Source organism: Vanessa tameamea, chromosome 11 (genome assembly GCF_037043105.1).
Source record: "Vanessa tameamea isolate UH-Manoa-2023 chromosome 11, ilVanTame1 primary haplotype, whole genome shotgun sequence".
Taxonomy (NCBI): domain Eukaryota; kingdom Metazoa; phylum Arthropoda; class Insecta; order Lepidoptera; family Nymphalidae; genus Vanessa; species Vanessa tameamea.
The window spans coordinates 5012873-5034309 of record NC_087319.1 but is presented as its reverse complement, the minus strand read 5'-3'; the positions used below and the strand labels follow the sequence as shown (position 1 = coordinate 5034309).

The 21437-nt window shown below is 30.5% G+C and overlaps 1 protein-coding gene across 2 annotated transcripts in view; it reads left to right on the top strand.

The window, feature by feature from the left end:
• Window positions 1-2305: 2305 nt before the first annotated feature.
• Window positions 2306-21437, top strand: part of LOC113400865 (spondin-2) — a 58984-nt gene continuing 39852 nt past the window's right edge. Inside the window, exon 1 of one of the 2 annotated variants that reach the window (XM_026640539.2) lies at window positions 2306-2510. The gene's annotated coding sequence lies outside the window, so the exon portion shown is untranslated. Of the gene's footprint in view, window positions 2517-21437 lie in introns of both variants that reach the window. The other variant, XM_064216245.1, reaches the window with a different exon arrangement.

Here is a 21437-nt window from a genome sequence, read left to right as displayed (position 1 = left end):
ATTCGCTACATTAAACTACCATTATGTATTATTACATTTACTAGCCAATAAAACCATTCGCACCCAGCACTGAACATATAAACATTTAAAGAGTAACACTAGCAGTGAATAAAATTTTATACGAACGATTATCGTAGCGGATTCGGCGTCAGAATGAATAAAATAATCCCAGCCTCTGATCCAAGGTTACCAGATGATCCGAACATCCGGGATCGTCCCGACCCCTTTTGTCTTAGATTTAGAGTTCCCTGAAATTGTATTTTATTTTAAATCTCACTTTCGAAGAAGATTGTAACGTCAGCTATAAACACTAGCAAATCGAAGAGCATATCAACCAGTGAATGATACCAATCAGACAAGTAACATTTAAATACGGTAAGGTAAACCAATGGGAAGACAAATACTACGAGAAGACCTGCATATTGAACTTAGGTATTAATACCATTAAAATCTATGTATTTAATGAATCGCTAAAATTTAGTTACTCTGGCAGACAATGAACATCTTAAGTTGGCTGTATAAATTGCATAAAATATATAGTTTTTCCTTATAAGGTAGGTGAGAATTAAAAAAGGTTTTCTTCAAAAATTTGGAATAGTTCTTCACGTCTTCGAGTCATTATTATGGAAAGTTGTTTTTAGTTAAGTTGAACGAATATACGAGTATTTACTCTTATATGCGTTCTCTACGTCATACTATTACATATGAAAATATAAAATTCATAACTAATCTTTAAGTCTACCATAATGTGTATTTTTTTTAATACTTTATTGACCACCACAAATTAAATGAGCCAAAAGGCGGACTTAATGCCTGAAGGCATTCGCTGCCAGTCAACCTTTAGGTCAAACAGAAAACCTTGAAGGTGGTAATTAATAATTGACAAAATATAACAATATACATACTTATATAAAAAAAAATTACACACATAGTATTTACAAAATAAATATTGATCTATATTATCTATAGTAAAAACATTTAAATAAAAAATAATAAAAATAGTATTTGTTGTTTACATGGAATTAAATACTCGTCTTGACCAATCGGTAAAAAGAGGTCACAGTCAAGGTCAATTACATTATGTTACGCAAAAAATCTTAACAATTGAAAAAAGCGGATGGATTTTGAGTATTTGCCGAAAATCTCATTAGCATACCCCTAAATGCTTATATTATAAACAGTCATTTGTCCTTAAAAGACCTCACTAAATATGCAAACCCTATCCTCCTCTATTTACTTTATGCATTCCACACGAATGATTTTCGCTTCAAGTTAATTTACTGTCCATTATATTAATGCTGGGCTCGAATGGATTCCAACGGTTACTTTTGTTTTAAAATTAAATTTCTTTTATTGAATTTGTCAACTCCTACCCGAAAAATCTGTAAATTAATTTTAAATTTGGAAGGCGCTTAGAAGCTTTTCGTTCTGTATATTTCCTTTCTCTTAGTTCTAGGTTAATAGTTGGTTCCGGTTTAAAGAGAGAGTAAGCCAGTGTAACGACAGGCATTATAAGGAATGCTAAATACAATACATTTTTAGAGACTATAGGTGGTGGTTGGCGGAACATTTATCATCAGATAGAACATTGGGTCGTCCGCTTAAGTAACACATTAAAAAAATATTATTCATATTTAATACTCAGTTGTAAGAATGCTTTTACCTAACCAGTTAAAGATCTAACATATAGAAACAAAATTACTAGTACATTAAATAACGTTTATCATCTATTAAAGTAATGGTTATCCAATACTAACATAAAAATGTGTATGAAAAAATATCAAATCTGTCTGGTCTTTCATTGGCTTTAATATTCAAGAAATTTTAAACAACCTTTTTGATTAAAAAAAACATAACGATGACAAAGCATATGTACATATTAAAATGATGTCATACAAAGCCTTTTACGAACAGCGAAATAAAATAGGCCACAGAGATTTTTTATTTCAATAAAACGAAACCTAGAACTGTAATGTGGCTTCCAAATCCATACATAATTTATTAACTGCTTAACGGGACAGCGAGATAAAACAAACAAAAGATAATATCTGTATGTAAACGAGTTATTGTACTAGGATAATATGAAGTGGAAGAGCTAACAAAAACAAGAGATTGACACTCGAAACTACTAAAAAGCTCTCACACACAGCTTCTGTTATCCTATTACACGTAGCCCACAATAAACATCTAATTCTTTTCTGCGCACCTCTGCACCCGTTTCCGTCCTTTTCTTTCGTATATTTTCTTCCCTTTCTAATAGAGTTCGGATTCGGAGCACAGTGAGCTCCCTTCCCAGTTTTGTCCGTGAGCTCGTGACGAGTGGACGTGGGGCTTGCGCACGGTGTTACCGATAACACGTATCGGGCGTGTTTTTGCCGGGCACCTTAATGAAAAATTGATGAAAAAGCGGTCCTAACGATCCATCCTCGGTCCTGGGGTGTATGTAGACTGTGCTCTAATTAAACATTGTGAGAAGGATATTAGTAATGTTACCGTCTACGATATGACTGGTGAGTGTTACGTTACGGTGCCAATTACAGGTGGATGTTGTATTTTTATTCGGGATATCGTAAAACAGAGGCACTTTAAATTATTACAGCTTTACAATTATGTTCCATATTTAAATTTATAGCATGATTCTTTTTTATAACACTTGATTTATTTTAAAAATAAAAACATATATTTTTTTAAATGGATCTTATTTTTTTTTACTTACTACTTCAAATTGAAATTTAAGTATTGATATATATTTAGTATAAATAATAAGACTAACTTATTTAACCTGACGCTTTACTTGCGTTGAATTTGTCAGTATTCATTATCTAAGCTTAGACAGTGCATTGATGTTATTTGTCAATGTTAAAGCCAAACATTGTTCTAGAGGCGAAAATTTAGGACATAAGCCTCAAGTTTACGAGTAAATTTATTACAGTTGTTTAAAATTGTATAATATTTTCGGGTTACTGAAAATATCATTGAAACGATCATCATTGGTTTTTAATCAAAAAATTTAAACAGATATAAAATAACTATTTTGTAAGTTTTAATAATGTAAATAAGCTTCAAAACTTCTCCTCAAAAGGAAAAAGGGGAATTAAGCCCAGCGGTGGGACATTTAGAGGCTGTTAATCGTTACTTTTACTATAGTATATATTTATCTTTAAAATAAATTGTTATGCCGATATACCTTAATATACATCATGTCAAAATAAAGTTTGTTGAATTTAAAAATAAGTTATGTAACGATGAATTTAAATAAAAAAAAACCCACAACACTGGTCATGGAAACAGTGTATATATTATGTTTCAATATTTATAGGAAATAAGTGATTCATTTAGACACACCGTATGAGGATATTGTAATCATATTTTTTATCAAATTCCACTGTACATTGAACTACATAAGTACGAACTAATAATATCTACCGCATAATATGTATGTTAGTATTAATGTAATATTGAAGCTATACGTTTGAGGAAACTGAAAAAATGCATTCATTGTGTATATGAGATAGATCTAATTTAACATAACATTAGCTATTGTAAAATTATCGAATATGATTAGCAATCAAAGTTATATGGATATATTTAATTTATGACAATATCTAATGAAGCAATAATAAAAAAAACTTATGTACACAATGCAGGAATAGAATGAAAAGCATACATATATATATATATATATATATATATATATATATATATATATATATATATATATATATATATAAATATATTTAATCCGAGCTTGTTTTTTTACTAATTACTGACATTATTATTAATATTTTCATTGAAATATTGTCTATTTGTATTTAAACATGTACGTATACGATTTCTGTTTATTGTGAATTTATTTTATTTTATTCATATATTTTTATTATAGTGTATATATATATATATATATATATATATATATCATATCAAGGAAATGATCATAATATACCACCAAATATTGGGCCATGTGTTTCCTAGTTTTGTAAGCATCATAATAGTATAATGTTTAATATTGAGAGTGAGTGTATTTAATTTTGAATTATTATATTAGAAATTTTGTAATCTCTTACTTCATAAATTAACAAAAATCCTCATCTACATATAAAAATAAATCGTATACGTTACCATGTTTAAATACACAATCTTGAGTCAAAACAGTACTCAAAAATAGTAACATATTCTCAGAAATCGTAAACTACTTCCATACATTTTAAAATTGAAGTCACACATATTTTGTTTTTAAATTTATTAATTATATTAACATTATAAGTTGCGAGGAAACCTGCATTTATGAATAGAAATTTTAATGGTACATTAAGAACAATGTACTTTTATACGTAAATTTTGATCGCTCATAATCTAAACCCAAAAAATTATACAAGTAAATGAAACATGTGTATTCAAATGAAATAAGAAAAATGCTTATATATACTAAGATCACTATTAAAATGGGATTATATTGTATTATAAAAAGCGTGAGTTAGTATCTGTTTGATTTTCAATTCGGCTATTTCAATGTAATTGTATTTTATTACATTTTTCATATTATTTAATTACTGGCTATATTCAATACTGCTTCGTTGGTCTAGTGGTTAGTTTATAAGGCTGCAAATTCCGAATGCCTCGCGATCTTCTGTAGATAAATTCAAGTGAAGAAGTGATTACATTCCTTTGTTTTGGAGAGCACATAAAACCATTGTTACTACACCTAAAATATTTTCGGCTCAGTTACGGAATAGAAGTGCATCCGAGTTTGCACATACTTGTGCATTTTGATATGTAATTAGCTGTTCTCATTTGAGAATTATCACACTGACCGTAATCGATCAGGAAGATTTTTTATTCGTTAATTTAATTGGTGGAAAAGAGTAACGTATAACAACACACTATAAACTTCCCACTGTTGTGAAAAGACCTGCCTACCCTTTTGAGGAAAAGGTTTTGGCGCTTATTTCACCACACTCCAATGCATCTTAGCGGACGGGGCAGAATTTCATGCAACACATGTGGGTTTCCCCAAGATATTTTCCTTCACCGCTGAGCATGAATTCATTGCCGATGACGATAATGATAATAATACGTATAAAATAGGGAAGGAAACTAAGTGAAGCTAAGCGAAGCTAAATCTGGGCTCGATATGAAGCTGCTATCAAATAATACATTTTAAATAAAGACGCCGGGATAAGGCACTGGTTCCAAAACAAGACTGATTAAATAATAATTGTGAATACTAACATCATTGTAAACCTAGTTATTTAAAAGAGAAACTATGCGAATTTCTTGTCGTTTCTTCGCACTGGAGGCTGCTTCCCAAAACGGTGGTTCAGTTAAAAATTGAAGATTCATAAATGCTCTTTTGTAAACATTACTTTGATTTGAAAAGCTCCACGTGTTCTAGCCACTGAACCATCTCGGTAAAATAGCTATTAAAAATGCGTGTTCTTATTTACTAAGATAATAATATTGATAACACGATAACAGAAAAATAAAGAAAATTGCATCAATAAAACCCTTGGTTTAAAAATTACTTGGAGAAAAACATTTTCCATCTTTAGTTAAAAGAACGTCAAGAAAAAAATATAAATTTCTGTTACATTTAGATATATATATTTTAAATAACGTCATCGATATGGTGATTTATGTATCTTTGGCTCAAAGGATGTATAAAGAAATATCTCATTTATATCTTAATACGAATTCCCTTGTACAAATGGTTTTTACTTTGGTATCTATTTCCTGTTTTTTTTTCAAAGGACTTAAATCTTAAATTAGATTCGTAAAATGTATTAAAAAAGCTATCTCACTATTTTACAGATTAAAAGTCGCTAGTAAAAATAATTTGTCGGATTAAATTTCACACGTGTTTCCGCCAACCCATAAAGTAGGGCAGCTGATTAGGCTGGTAATCGTTAAGCTTAACAAGAATAGAGGATTTCATTAAACAGAAGAATAACTAGGATTGTTTATTATATTTTTTGCTTCAGATATACTACTTATTCTATGTAGGATAATTAAGGTTTATTAGTATATATAAGTAATGCCTATTTAAATCAAGTTCTTAAACTAAAATAATGATGCAGGTGAAGACGGTAATCACAGAACTTCCAGTCAAATTTGGAGTCTAACTTTTTTGCATTAGAAAGTCCGTTCATTAAAGATGGTATTAAGCAATACACTGTCAGATTAGCTGTTAACTGTTAAAGGTGTGACTATTTACGTAAGCATTTTGGTAGACTGTACTATGATTTGGTTAATGAGTAGTACTTAGTTATGTACTAATCATATTTATGAAAGGTATAATGCAAATTTAACACAGCGCACAGCAGGCTTATTCGTAATTTTCATATATCTATGGTATTTTGTGTTTAATAACATGATTATATTTTATTTTGGCTTACAAAAATACTTGTCAGTGCTTACGAAAACTGAAACGTATATTTTTTATCGATATTTATTATCCATTCGATAAACAAAATATTAATATTGAGAAAATAAACTTGTCATAATATTTATTATACACTTGAAGTTCTGAAAATGTCTTAAAAAAATAAATGAAACAAAACTATTCCATTTAATAATAAAATAGCTGAGTAAACCCAAGCAACTGGAGCATAAATTTCATCACCCCACCTGTCGTAGCCGCCGGTACCGTAGAATTTGTTCATTCTACGTCGATACGTCGTAGCTACGAGGTTAACGTTCGTTCACAGTGTGAAAAAAAAAGACGATGTTTTCTTTGTAGCATTTATTAGACTTTTTATACACTTTATACCTTCGCTTGTAACAATCAGTGACTAACAAAGTTCGAACGTATACAAATCTACAAAAGACTTTATCCTATTATCATATTATCTTATATGTATTAAATCGGATAACGAATAGTCATTCTGTACTGTTGGGCTGTTCTAATAAACTAACCAATGGGTGTTTCTCGTCGATATAAAAATAATTTGATATTATAATAACTTAAAATATAAATAAAAAAAATATTTACTCGAAGAAAAATTTCTCTTGCATTATAGATGAATGACTATGTAATGAATGACGGGAATATATATATGTATGTTTTAATATTTAGTTACGGTAAAGTAGTACAGTTTCTGTTGATAAGACTATCCTAAGAGCCCACTAGAAATTCCCGAAGTCCATTAATCTATTGAACATATAATATACACTAGCATATATATTTTGGAGGGGAACCCACCAACAAAAGGATTCCTAATGACAACTATCGTCAGGCAGGCTGCCGACCGTAAATAGCTGTCAAATCCTTTTTCATAAAGCTTATTAAGTTTGTCGTAGATATAATGAAGGTTATAAACTATAGTACTCATTTCCTATGTACACTTAAAACAATTTTAAATATATTGTAAATTTAATTAACAAAAAAAAAAATTACATTTTAGAAGATATGAACGCACCTCAATGTTCTTGTAACATAACTAATTCTATTGAAATTCTTTGCGTGCAATGTATTTATTTCAGTATGAGGCATTTATAAATTTTGCATATACATACATGGTATTTAAAAAGAGTATAATTTTCATATCAAATTATAGCAGATATTGGATATTAATAAATGTTAAAACACGACACCAATTCAGTAGTATATATTACCAATGCATGTTGTTTTTTTAACCCGTTTAAATTTTTAATTTAATTTGTGTTCCCGTGTTCCCCTTAAACTTAAGGGGAAGATCTATAAGACCATGGTCAGACCTGCTGTTCTATATGGATCAGAGTGTTGGGCTACAAAAGGGATGACTGAAAGACAATTGCATGTGGCGGAGATGAGAATGCTGAGAGGAATGTGTGGTGTTACGCGAATGGATAGAGTAAGGAATGAGTACATAAGAGGAAGTTTGAAAGTGGCACCGGTAACCGAGAAGCTATCTGGAAACCGGCTGTCTTGGTATGGGCATGTTATGCGGAGCAATGAGGACCATGTTGTGAGAAAGGTTTTGAGAATGGATGTGGATGGATATAGAGGTAGGGGACGACCCAAGAAACGATGGATGGATTGTGTGAAAGACGATATGGTTAGAAAGAATGCTACTAGTGAGATGACGAACGACAGAGAAGTATAGAAGAAGAAGACATGCTGCGCCGACCCCAAGTAAAATTGGGATAAGGGCAGGAGGATGATGAGGATGATGATGATGCATGTTGTTTTTTTAAATCCTGGTTTAATTAATTATTTACAGGTAATAGTGATATTTAGTGAGCACTTCTATGGTATTTTTGCTTAGTATATTTAATTGATATTGATATTTTAATATTTAGATGATAGTATACAGAATAAAATCGAATATAGAAAAAACCTAGTTATTTATTCGGCTATATATGCATGTGAGTTTTAAGCTCTACCAACTTTATGTCTTTAGGCATTGCATTGCATTGCGAATGCCTTGATAGAAAAATCCAATAACATTTTACTGACTCTATTCCGGGTCGAACTCTGAACCTTTGAATTCGCGGTCTTATACTACTAAATCGATAGGCATTCGAAAAGATAAATATATAGCTTTAATGAACGCTATGTATGTATGTATTAATATGATAATACGATGTATTTATTAATATGATCCATAAATACAAATAATTTGTAAAAAAACAAAATCATACAAAAATCATATACAAAAAACTTGGAGCTGATACTTGTTGTCTTCCAGACAAAATATGTAATTTTATTTAACTAAAATAACTTTGTACTTGAAAAAGAGTAACTACTGAGTTTCTTGCCGGTTCTTCATGGTAAAATCTACGTTAAGAATCGGTGGTATCTTCACTTAATATAGTTTGTAAAATGACGATTCAAAAGTGATGGTAAAAGCCTACTTGAACATAGTATATTTTAATTTAGATATATCTAGGTCAAATTAACTTCAAGTATTGCGTGGGCCACATTTACATAAGAGAGGCTAGACTAAGCAATAGTCAAAGTTCTAAACTAGATAACTCTAATTAGCAAGAACCCGGAGTTCGAACAACCGTTATACTAAACTAAAAAACATAGCGGTTTTAGCTGCCCGTCATTCATTATATAGACATCAACTATTTACCAATTGATAAGGTATACAGGTTCGACCTTATGTATGTATGTACTTGCTATGTCCTGCGGTTTTACCGGCTTTAAATTTGGTTTATACATGTCTATCTTAAGCAGTTTGCAAAATTGGTTTATGTTTATGGTTAACGCTAGACTCCTCACGCTACGACCCGTAGCGTGAAATGGTACAACCTTAAAACTATCTCAATAAACGGAAATATGTAACGCAAAAGAGGTATTAAAATCCGACTAGTATGTCCGGAGGCTAGCGTGTTCAACTATACAAAGTGTCCAGTTTTATTAAATTAAATATAAATTGGTAGACATGATACATTTGATAATTCCAATTTTAAAACTTTGAATAGTATCGAAAATCACAACAGGATAGCAATATCTTAGTGAAATACTATGAAAGAATTGCATACAATTCAATGCATGAAAATATCACATTAATCTCTTGGGGAACAAAGAGCGAACATTCCGCATCGCGTTTTTGTTCATAAAAATTTACGTCCTTTGAAATATTTTTTTCAATTGAGCGAAAAAATGTTTAAACGCGCCCACTTTCCATTAGCTTCTGCCATGTACAGTGATTTAAGGTTGCCAGCCGTTGAATTATTGTCATCATAATCTTTTTATTTCGCAACGCCATTCGAGAGGAACTTTATTGTTATTTTATTACGTGAAAACCCTAATCTGACTACTCAAAATATTATATAAATTAATGCTGGGTTCCTTATTATACGTCATTAACCGTTTTCGAGTTACAAGCAACGACCTGCGAAAGTCGTTTTTGTACGTCACATATATGCAAGTTCGAAACTTACGAAACGATTTATTTAAACAATTCGTAAACAAGATGAATCGTTGCTTGAATATAATAAACGGATATAAAAATGTGTTGTTCTATATGTTCTATATTTAAATTGGTAAGTAATAATATAAAAAACTGTAGAACTCTTTACCATTTGAAATAGTGATTGTAATAGCTGCAGTAATATTGAATTTAATGAATTACATGGTCTTTATTGCTCAACTGCTTCTATGCTAACTGTCTTTGTGTTACATAGTATTAAATATAAGTTTATACATGATGATCATTGCCGCTTCACTGACAGTTCAGCTTGCGGCGGGCCTGGACGTTTGAAACCTAGTTAAATCGTAACTCGGAGAAATTCGAATTTTAACAATTTACTACGGCGTGTAATACGAAACAAATCTTAATTGGCACATCTAATTAGGCGCTATCCGTCGAGATCCTAATAATTACAAATATTCTACGCCCATTTTGACTAACTTGGAATTTGCATCAGTTGGTTTCATCTTGCTTGTGAAGACAGGTGACTGAAATAATAAAACAACTACAGTGTAAACTCTATATAACAATACTCAAGGGACTGCATGTATTTGGACGTTATAGAGAGTTGTCGTTAAATTGAGAGAAGAAGAATCTGTATTAGAAATAGAAACAGTTTATTTCAGACTAGTGTTAATAATTAAATAAAACAATTCTTATTTGAACGCTTTTGAGTGTAGTCTGTTATTTTCGTCTGATGCCTTTTTCTGCACCATTAATTTTGTTGTATTTTTTTACTTATACATAACAGTGCGATATTGAGGCATCTTGGTGATAAAAAAGTACTTTCTTAATAATTTTGCTGCTTTCAGACCTGCTTTTTGTGTGCAAGCAATTACAATTTGTAAACTAAATAACGGATTTCTTAGAAAGTTCGGTATGTATGATGCCGACAGTTTATTACGGGCTAGGATAATAAAGCGTCAAAAGAACGTACACATCTGCGCAGTTTTAACTAGTCTTGGCAACTAAAAATGAACTTTTTATTATTTAATGTATCGTTATTAAGAGTGGGTATAACGTTACACAGAGCGTATCATTGTATTGAAGATGAACCAACCATCGAGTGATTTCGACGCTTAGAGATTACACTGTATTTACAAATCATCATTAACAAATTAACATCAGTCTCAGCAGAGGGTCTACTCAGTTTAATCACTCAGAGTAATCTGTCTATATATTAACAACCAACTCATAACAATTTATAAAAAAAAGGCCTAAATCAATTCCACACTCTACAATCCCTATATTTGCCGTAAAGTAAAACCAGTCAAATGTCTGTCCGTAATAATGTTCCTTGAACGGTTTCAGCTAAGTAGGTTATTTTCAACGGGTCCAAGCCAAAACTGTACAGACGCCATAGTACTGTAATTATTTGAACAGGTACAAGTGTGCTCAAAATTTTTTAACATGACAAAATCGGAAAAAAAAATTCAGGAACAAAGGTACCTTCCGAAGCACAAGAGTGCAACAGTTTTTTTGATATAAATATCTATCAGCCTTCTTATCAGCCTCGCCCATGGATTCGAATCCGATCTGAGTTTATAAATCTACGTGAGATTTACTTTTATAATTGTTTGTTAAAAGCAGCAAATTAGAATAAAGCCGTTTGAAGCACGTCCGAGAGGAAATTCTAAACTACATAGTTATTACGAGACTACTTCAAATACAGTCTCAGATTACAGATTATTTCGTAAATAAAGTGATTTCGAACTCTGTTCCTATTTTATACTGCGCATTTTTTAAAAACAATAACATTTACGATCACAAAAAAAATTTACGCAAATAATCATTTATTTTTAATGCAAAATATCTACAATAGAATTGAAGGCAGGTAAAATAACTACGAAAAAATACTGACGATAAAATACATTGTGTGTATAAATTGAAGTCAAAATAATGTGCAGCGTTACTCTAAATTCAACCTATTTTGCGCTAGGATTGTGTAAGATTGTATCATTAGGAAGAAATACCTAGGAACAAGCGACAAAAACTGGTAAAAAACTGTTCAATACCAAAGTAATTATAATGTTGTCATTAACGGAGTGTGAACGAGAATTGCTTGTAATATTGAGGTTATTGTTTTGATAATTCAATTGATTTTATTTTATAGATTATCATCTATTAAAAGATAATGCGTTAAATTGTATGCAGTATGTTACGATTTTTAATCTTGCAAAGATTAACACTCTCTCGAGATGTATTATAATTTAACGGTATTTACAATTTTACGATGAGATATATTTATAATGATGGGATAAATTTGCTTTCAAATGTTTAAAGTAATTCATACAGGGATAGAAAAAAATTATTACCCATAAAAGTTATTACATTTTATTTGAAGTAATGTACACTATAGACACAGACATTTTTTTGGTGGTAGGGCTTTGTGCAGGTACCACCCAGTCATCAGATATTCTACCATCAAACAGCAGTACTCAGTATTGTTGTGTTCCGGTTTGAAGGGTGAGTGAGCCAGTGTAACTACAGGCACATAACATAACATCTTAGTTTCCAAGGTTGGTGGTGCATTGGTGATGCAAGGAGTAGTTAATATTTCTTGCAGCGCCATTGTCTTAGGGCGGTGGTGACCACTTACCATCAGGTGGCCCATTTGCTCGTTCGCCTACCGATATTATAATAAAAGACAAAAAAATCGACCAAACATTACATTATTACTGTTTCAGTACTACTTAAGATGGTATTAACGACACTAAAAGATAAGGTGGTTGAACCTTAAAATAAAAATTCAAATAACGAATATAAGAGATGGGCTGAGAAAAAGTTCGCGTTTCGTTATAAACAAAGTACATTCGTATGTCTGTCACGCGCAAAACAAGCAATAAAGCGCTTTCAGCTGAAAATTGAAAGTGACTGAAGCTGTAAAACGTAGGCAAATAAAAAGACTGCATGAAGGCTCTAGACTTTGAAATTTGATAAGTAAATTAGATATTCTGTTGACGTTTCTTTTGAGGCTTAATTTTCTTTTCAAATCGTATCATCTTCTACGGTTTATGGGGCTTTAATTTAATAAAAAATAATATTACGATGTGACCTACGTTAGAATACAAAATAGGTTGACTAAACAAAATCTGTACACATTAAATTATCTTTAAAAATAACTGGTTTGCATTACCAAAAACATAATTTTAAATTGAAATAATTAGCAATGCAGAATGTATAGTATAATATGTGGTATAAATATTGCAGTTAAAGTATTGTATATTTTATTAATTTGTATAACTTCTGTAACAGAAGCAACAATTATTAATAGTACTTTACTTCCATAAATAAATAAAAAATACACTATATTAAAATATCGTTTGAATAACCTTAAATATTAGTCAAGTGAATAAATTTCAAAATCTTTAACATGGATAAGTTTAATCTTACAAAGCTTTTGTAGTTAATTATTAGTTTGCTAAGGTTGCATTTCAAACGCTTTGTACCTAGCTAGTCGTCAAATTATACCGATAAGGTATTAAACATCTCTACAAGTCTGGATCTCTAGGAGCTGTTTCTTACCGAGCTCTTAAATGAACGTCACTGCGGAAAAGATAAATTATAAATAATTTGCTTTAAAGATAAAAATAATACGATTACATTAAAAGCATTTATTTAAAGTATATTAAATACTTCTATGAAAGAGCATTAAAAATTAATTATTAATTTAAAGCTTATACATCCAATTACAGCTTGGGATTAAATTATACAATAAACAGTTTACACTGCGTGTACAAGTTTTAGTAATAACTTTTCTAATTAAATAATATATAAAACATATACAAAAATATAGTCGCTTAAGTGTACACTACATTTCACCAAAGCAGACAGCCACTGAACCAGGCAATGCTTTTAAGCATAACCATTCTGGTACTTTTCGATCCTTTAATGTAATATATTTAGATTTTTGAAAGATTTTTTTAATATTCCACTGCTCGTAAAATATTACTTTTGTTACTTAACAATACTTAAATACGACCGATGTTTTTAAAACCAATAGAAAGATGCGACCTCACGATTTTTTCCATCAACGCTTTGTACGAGAATAATAATTATATGCTATTGTTTATTTGGATAGGATCACGAAACTTTAATTTAAAATCCACTTATTCTGTCAAGTGTACTTGCAATAAAAACTTTTAAAATTATTACCGCAATCGTCATAACCAGAGCGACAACTACTATTATATAATTGGAATAACTTCGAGTCCTTAAAACTAGAATCACGAAGTGTTCTGGAGTGCTCTGACGATTCTAGATTTTCGCCTCTCGACGTTAGAATATTCGGGAAACGCCGAAGTAGGGTGTTCTTTAAAATGAACCAAGTTGGATGTTCGCTTCGTTTCTTGCGAAATAAGGAAACTAGATTATTAAACAAAGTTTATTTAAGAAGTTCTTTAAATTTCAGTACAGTCATTTTAACAAACAACACAATATGATTTCATTATTAAATTATACTTATAAAGTTATATTTGCATTTTAAGCGGTATATCGTTTAACGTTTCCAATCATAAAGACAAAAGACCTCTTATAGGACTTCCATGCTGTTTATCCGGCTATCAAGGTTATTATATTCACAATCGGTATGAGAATCTAGTTAAATTTAATATGGTAAACACAAGACTTCGAGTCTCATAGAATTGTACAAACTCTAGATCTCTCCCTTTCTCCATCATTGATTTGCAATTCGAGAGAAAAGTACAGCATTACTTAACTAATGACCCTTTAATCAAAATTTATACATAAAGCTGTTATTCTCTAAAACTTCTGATTAACTAACATCTTGTTGATTTAATGTTAGATCCAACGTGTAAGTCTATAACACAAGTAATGTATGTATGCAAAAACTGTTTGTTTATACTGCTGTTAACGTATTTATAAATTGCTACAATTCACTAGAACTTTATATCTGTCAATGTGTCTGTATGTTGCTCTTTCACGGCCAAATCACTGAACCTACCACTGAAGTGAAAAAATCAGAGCATGCTGTAACCCCAACGAAAGCCATAAGATACTTTTTTATGCCTAACGCTTAATAAGCAACCCTTAAAACGGGAGCGATATCTCGGTTTTTAAAGGTTGGTTGACATCTAGTTTTTAATATATAATATATGCTTGAACTGCGAAGATAGGCTGGCAGAAATTTATTATATGTGTTTAATAATATAGTTAAAGACACTAAACTATACTACAAGATATTATACTCGTATCTTGTTCTTGATAATCGGAACTTAAATTTTGTAAACCATAATTACCATTTATTGTTTGGTTATTATAATTAATAAGATCCCCATATTAAAGTTGCTGTAAATATTTTATAGAAATAACAGGTTAATTTTTAGATAATCAGGAGCGCGATTCGTTGATTTTCTTTATTTATTTCATGTATATTTCCTTTAGTCCTAATAAATTCTGACTAGTTAAAAAACGATACTTCCGTATCTACAAATTTATCGATTTTCTTAAAATATTTTATGTGCGTTTCGAAATTGCCTAAAGTCTAAAATGGTAGATTTGTAATATAAATGCTGCGCTAATTATAAGCCTTAACATCGTAGCAATAAGACCCCAAATCGAAAGAAAGTTTACTGTGTTAAAACCTTCATAACAACATATTGAAGCGATACTGACGTACAATGACCTACTTAATTCTATTTCTGAGCTTCACAAATATAGTGGAAAGGTTGCTTGTAATAAAGTTGAAGAGACATATTGGGCAAGACCTGTAACTTTGAAATGTAATAAACAAAAGTTATACGTAAATATTCACATAATAACTCATATTTTATAAAATATGCTCATCATTTAAGCTACAATAGCTCAACGCTGGCTTAGAAGCCACACGTGACACCTAAATACTGTGCCCAAGCTACTATCAAAATTCTGTAGAAATTAATACTTTTTCTCAACATAAGCCTTAATAAGAATAATAAATTGATCAGTTTAATAAAAAATATACATGTGCATCTCGGGCGCTTGACAGAAGGGATAACTTTAAAAAAAACGTCTGTTTGAAATAGGCTAGCGTTCTAGGTTAGAGTGAGAGAGAAGGAGCCTGCCTACCGCAGCCAGACAGATTGGCACCGTAACGCGTTACGTAACGAAGCCGTTTACCCTCCCTAAGAAGTTATTATTTCAAAAACAAAGTGAGATATCAAATAGGAATTATATTTAGTACAAGCGGAATGCTTGTTCGTTGCACTATCAATATCATTAGCCAAGCGTCAAGCTTGCGTTAAAATTTTGCGAAAATTATCAAATATGATTCAAGACAAGTCGTTTATATATAGTGTATTATATAGTCTATTTATAGACTTCAAAGCTTTTTAAAGTGGTTATAAAGTGGTATGGTTTGATTCTTGCGGTAAATATATCCTTTGGACAACTAGATTTATTTCAGTCTGCGTTTCTATTTAAAACTCACATATTTCTTGGGGAATACTTGACACTATTATTCATCTCTATCGACACAAAACAAGATTATTTTTTGATAAATTTAACAATCCAGATTAATATTGCATTAAGTTTTAATAAATTCAAGATGTCGCATAAATAAATTATCTTTGAAACGATTTTTCTATATTACAAAATATAACGTTATTTTATATTTTAATATTAAATATTGATTTATTCATAGGCCTTTTTCAATAGCAAACTCTCTTCCGATATTTTGCAATAGTTTATCTCTATACGTACGTAGTTAAAGTATTATGGAAATTTGTTTTTTCATTTCTTCGTGGTGAGAAAAAATTTTGGAATTATTTTTATACGTTCGGAAGTTTGAAGTTTAAAGTGCACTACTGAGGCAGTAGAAAAATAGCGGTGGAGAATGATTTCAATACAAAACTTTTCTGAATACATACGTCTTTTGCATGCAATGAATGAAACTAATATTTTCCTCTAAGACAATTTTTATTCAAATTACAAATTGCAATACGATTTTTCAAGTAAACATTGAATATTAATTTGTTTTGTAATATTACAAAATATAAATATATATTAATGGTGTATTATTCTGTGAATTTTATGTAATTCTTATTAAGAGTTTTAAAAGGAAGTTAATCTAACTGTGCGATATTATTCCACTAAAATATAAAATTCTCTATAACATTATCAGAATTACAAGCTATACACAAATTTCTGTGAATCGAGTGATTCAGAAATAGTATTTCTAAAAATATTTTTGTGTCAGTGTGTCATTACTGTATTGTCGATTTCTAACAAGGCTATTCGTTCCTAAATGATTCATTAGAAGAAAATAAAACGGTGATTGCGTATTTTAAATCGCGTATTTTTCTTATAGATACCGACGGTTACTTCTTATGGTAGTAGGCTAGGATGGAATTCATGAATATTCTACATTTCTGTGTTGCATTTTTTTATCGATTTATGTCTGTTGTCAAAGTTTAATGTCAATATGAGGCTCAAGGTATAACGGGAGAGATAATAAAACAGGCAGAGTAGAGTATTATAATTATTGAAATAGAAATATATCAGCCTATTTATAAAATAGCAAGATCAAAACAAATAGGTAAGTAAAAATGTACAACTATCAAGATTATTTTAATAAGGAGCGGTATGATTCGACTTGAATAACAAAAATGAAACATTTTAATTGCTAGCTAGTGTCTCTATTATTAAATTAATATCTATAATTAAAATTAATTTAGTAAGCCTTCATTCCTTAGGCAGTATAAAACGTCCCAATTATTATCAATATTGACTAGCAATCATAAGCGACGCGTAAAAGTATTCTAACCTCATAGCGTTACTTAGCGTTGAGCCGTTTGGAATAAGTCCTTTACCAAAATTATTATTTAAGGATACTATGTAAGCCTTTTAAATGAAATATACTCTTATAAAGATAATCTTAACTCCGTCTGCGTGGAAATGACTTGTTACTTTTTCCTCCAAGTAAGAAAACATATCTTTGTGTTTTTGTTTGAAGGCGAGTGAGCCAGTATAACTAAAAACAACTTACAATATAGTGCTTGATGGGTAAATACAGTGGAAATGATCGTGATATACTATTTGGTATTTAATTATTTAAAATAATTTTAATCGATCTGCAGATACAATACAATAGTATTAATAGACGTTTAGTTTTTGTAATCGTTTTCAAATTATCTATTGGGAATTATCGATAAAATAAATGTTAATTAGAATAAATTATGACGTCGTGCAACTCGCCGTGATTTATAGTCATCAAAAATAAATTACGTAACACTCAAATTCAACCTTAAAATATCAGAATCAAAGTCGAGAAACGTTTAATTACAAACATCATTATCTCAATACATGCGCACCTAATAAAATGGATAAATTGTATTCCATAGTATGTCGAAATTGTTAAAGCATCAATATGAAAAGACATTAGTCAGTTAAGAGAATTTCTAGACGGCTTATGTTTCGTCCAATAACAACACAATTTGGTAGGATTACTCAGATAGAAATCCTATTCTAGATAAGTCTTTCAAACGTAGTTCCGATTAAGAAGTGAAATTTGATCAGACAAATAAAATATTGATGAACTAATGTTTTTGTTATTATTATTCGATAACGTATTTATAAAACATTCTAGTAGAGTTTTATCAACTTAATCACCCGAAGTTATAACATTTCCAATATTTGTTCTTAGTTATGTCTGAATATATAGCGAATATTCAAACGTATATACAGTCGTCTTGACCTAATTTATAGTACATAGGTGTATGTGCCAATACACGTGCAACCTTGTACCGTGACTTTCATAATGGGATAGCAATACTAACAGGACTGGAACTAGTTAAGGTACAGGACCAACGGCTTTACCGTGGCACAGGAGTGTACACTTCCAACTTCTAGATTCCGGACTGAATTATTGAAAATTGTTAGACATAAAAAATAACTTTTTGCGACCGGACCTGGGGTTTGAAATTTTCAACATTAACGTTACACTTTTCTAAGAACATGTTATGCATCTTTTGCGCCATTATTTTACGCATACAACAACTCAGAATATTGTGATTTCTGTTAATGTTTTATGATAGGTTTAAAGTTTAATTACTTCGAGTGAATATAATATTTAAGGATAATAACTTTATACAATAATTTATATATTCTAACTTATTGTATGTAGTGTGTATTAAGATTATATACTTGTAATTTTATATGTATTGATAATATCTATAGTTTATTTATTGATATATATTTTGAATCCGAGGGTTGGGCCACAAAAGGGATTAATGAAAGACAACTGCATGTAGCGGATATGAGAATATTGAGAGAGTAAACAATGAATACCTAAGAGAAAGTTTGAAACTGACACCGATAGCCGAGAAGTTATGTGGAAGGCGGCTATCATGGTATGGGCATGTTATGCGGAGGAATGGAAAACATATTGTAATGAAGGTCTTGAGCATGAACGTGGATGAATATAGAGGAAGACCAATGAAAAGATTGATGGATTGTGTGAAAGATGATATGGCTGGAAATAATGTTACTAGATGACGTCAGATAGGGAAGTATGGAAGAAGAAGACATGCCGCGCCCCTAAGAAAAATTGGGATAAGGACAGGAGGATGATGGTATAATATGAGCTATCCTAACCTACACCGTTGGTTGCCTGGAATAGATCGCTATGTAGCGATAAGGTCACCAAAAGTGTACGCCTCTTTTATTTAGGCTGTATCCATGTTGTATTTATTTATTTTCTCTCTGTGTTGTACGATAAAGTATAAAATAAAGTAAAGTAGAGCAATACAATATCACTAGTGCCTATAATGTATTTTGTATGCTGACTGTACCTCACAAAGCGTATACGTTGCAAGCTTTGTTATAATATAATCTTTATAAAGGATCAAAGCATAGATTTTATTTATATATCCAGAGGGTCGTACTACATAAGAACTAAATGAGCCAACGTTACAATCTTGTATTGCGTGTCATCAACGCTTGACACTCTTCAAACGTCGTACTACTTTACTAATGTGCGTGTACTTTATTTATTTCGTTTTTACTTATTATATTTGCTTTGACAATCTATCTAGACATAAAAAATAGTCAGATAGATAGATAGATTTAATAACTATTCGTGTGTGCGATATAATAGTATGTGTATTCAGTACAATTAAATGATCGTTTACAATAAATTTTCACTTTGTATTCATATTTTACGTTTGAATGACATACCAGAATCGGTTTCAGAGCCCCCAGCAAAGGTGGTCGTTAAGCTTCAATGACAATGGGACATTTTCTAATACAAGAATAACGTTCTCATTACAATATAAACGAAAACCGACTCTAAATACGATGCCATAAAGTCTATTTCTCACGTAATTTTGAAAATCAACAGTTGTTTGTAGATGTGTAATTTATTCATAGGAAAACTCACAGTTGAATGAATTGCTCGACGCGTGGAGTATAGTGGAGCAGAACCTGAATTCTTTTCTTTTCAACTCGACTTGGTCTCGTTTTTTTATAGTTTCTTGTTGTTTTATAATTGTTGTGCGTTTATAAAAAAGGTACTCTCAATATCATTTCTTATACTATAATTATATTTTATGTAAAAGTTAATTGATTTATCGATATAAATGTACGGTTCCTATCGAGAGATCAATTATTGTTTAAGAGTATATCTAATATTCATTAATTAAATATACTCGTATACTTTGACCTAAATGTATATAATGGTACAATATGAGCGTAATATTCAAAAGATATATATTTAGGTCGATCGGTGCAAGCATTATTATTGATACAAATCTCTATATATCTTTGTTGGTTTGTTTGTTGGTCCCAGTTCAAATGACGAGATTTATTCATCAATTCAATTTTCGTATAGGAATCAGAAAGTTTTTTGAAGTTATAAATTTGATGAATATTGGCTTATAATATAATATACGTCACTCGTATACAGAACGTAGTAACGTATCCGATTTGCTTATATTTGCGGTTACACATATTTGGTCATACTAAATACTCATTTCTTTTTGTATATATAATTTAATTCAAATAAAAGCAATAAAATTACATGCCATCTATGCTTATATTTTGTATTTAAAGCATTAAAGTAGATCATATTCAAATTTCACTTATAATAGACAATTTCTAACATACTAAAAATTTTGGAAATAATATGTCCTTCATTTTGTTGTCTATGCCTATTCAAACTCACGCATTGACACAGATCATATACGTTAGTTATATTCGAATTGGTTAATTAGTATGGACGCCAATCATTTATAAATATGAAATACCATATAATAAAAAGTACTTTTTAGAAAATAGGCAAGTCAATCAATAACTCAAATCAAATTCTTGTCGGTACACGACAATGCTTTTACCGACAAATGATCGACGGCCCATAATGACCAGTAGTTTTATTAGTGTCGGATATTGTTTTTGTTACTTCAAAGGAAGACATAAATAGATTATATATAAAGATAAACGTATAGTATATATAATATTGTTAATGTTATAAATTCAAAAGTGAGACTGTTTATCTGTTTTGTTGGTACGCTTTCGTGTCTAAATTAGTTAAACGATCATCATGAA